Raw genomic sequence first — 2,175 nt, forward strand, 5'->3', positions numbered from 1 at the left:
TTCAGACTTGCCAATTGAGGCTTTTTTTTTTTTTTTTTTTTGGTTGTTTATTTGTTGTAGAACAAAGCCAACATACATGGTTTACAATAACTATATACTACACACCGGGGTTTGCAAAAAAAAAAAAAACTGGAAGGGTGACATACAATATCTATGCACACCCGGAATCCCATAAAGGCTTTTTAAGGAAAAACTCTGTATAGGAGCACAAAGAACATCGAAGAATGAGCCTATACTGCTCAAAGAACCTGCAAAGACGCCATGGTTAAAATACATTCTAAACACATACAGAAAGTTTAGTTCCACTGCTTTTACAAGAACTACTTTTGTACAAAGGGCTTGGATTTAGAATATTGAAATATCACATGATATATATGATATATGATAACTGTTTATGCTGGTTTATATATAGAACTGTTGTAACATAAATGGGGAATTCTAAACAAATAACAAAGGAAAATAATCAGTGTTTATAAGACAGAAATTTAAACTAATCTGAAAGCAATTACAGGCTATAGTATTTCTTCAACTGAATCATATTTGTTCAATTTTCAACGAAATACATATTTATTAAAAGATAATTACATTATTTAAATGCATTTTAATATTTGTATCTTACCTAACCATAGCCTTACAACTGTAATAGTGCTAAGAATCATCCTCTGTTTTCAGCAGGCTGCTAATCTATTCATTCCCACATGGACCACTCACATCTGAAAATGTATACTGAGGAGGTTAACGTGACCAGCTGTTTACAGAACACAGAAATTAGCAGCTGGAAATCAAATGAACACCTGGAAATTAAATTGTGACAATGATAAGAATTAGATTTCGAAGAAAGCATTTTGAAAATTTACTGTACACTGTGTATTTGTTCCTACAATAATTCATGACTCAGACAGAATGCTTCAATGACCTAAAAATATTTACTATATTAATGAGATTAAAAACAACGCACTTAAAAATAATAGAAATTAGTTTCTGTTTTTTTTTTTAGACTGTGCCCTATAACAAGATGAACAAAGTTTGTATGATTTAAAATATATTTTTAGGATTGTTAAATGTTTTCCAGCAGTATACAAGGATATTTTTACTGGCAACATTCCTCCTAAAACATCTTTTCCTTGCAGCTTTTATTTATATGTAGAAGAATGTCTGTCTCATTGATCTAAAGTGTACTGAAGGTACAGAATTCACTGGGCATATCTACCTAGAGAAAAAGAGTAAAGTATACAATATCTATACTCCTGATATAGCACATTACTGCCCTCTACAGGCTAATTTACAGCCATGTACTTGAAGCAGCTGCATTATATATAATATTGTGTACATCACACTCCTCTGGGTCAGACAGACTCTCTGTGGATACAGATGATTTATTCATCTAAAAATTGATATCTGTTGTTTATGTCATGCACACCACATTAAAGCTGACTGAATGAGACACAGAAGTTAAAAAAGTGAAGATGTCTTTGTACTGATGTTTTGAGGACATTATTATAACCACGAAAGTCCAGTATACACGACTGCACAATGATTTATGTAATAACAAGGACATATAAAAACAAGGTATGTTTGTATAGTATAGTTATATATTTCACAAATAAAATGAATGTCACGCCTTTCTGTAAATTTCACACAGACCTTTGCAAGATATGTTTGTCCTTCATGAGTTCCAGAGCTCTTTCCACTACATTAGCACATAGTCAGTCCCAGGTGTGTTTGCTTACAAGTGTTAAGAACTTGATTATGTAAGATGATACAGTTAGGTTAGTGGATCTGGGCCAGCTCTGTTTTGGTGGTAATAGTTATTTTTAGGGGAGAGGGCCAGAGGCCAGTTGCTTCTGGCTGCTGTAGGCTGGAATGTGCTGAGATGAAAGTTGTCCCAACATCCCACCCTCTCCTGCAGCTGCTGCATTCCAGCCGACCGCCGAGCCAATGTGGGAAACCTCCTTCGCTTGTTATAGTAGCAACTGTGGTTGCAGTATTTCTAGTTGATTATTACAGTAATGACAATGAAGCAGTAACAGAGTGCTTAATTGTATTTTTGAATGAAAATAACTGTAAAATAATTAATCTGTGTTCCATGCTTCATGCACAGTGACTTGATTTAGTTTGAAGGCTCTAAACTGGCAGTGAGTGTCGGGGTGGAGACTGCATGAGTTTATTGATCTA

The sequence above is a fragment of the Sinocyclocheilus anshuiensis genome, unplaced genomic scaffold (assembly GCF_001515605.1).
Source record: "Sinocyclocheilus anshuiensis isolate Anshui unplaced genomic scaffold, SAMN03320099.WGS_v1.1 scaffold1581, whole genome shotgun sequence".
NCBI classification, from domain to species: domain Eukaryota; kingdom Metazoa; phylum Chordata; class Actinopteri; order Cypriniformes; family Cyprinidae; genus Sinocyclocheilus; species Sinocyclocheilus anshuiensis.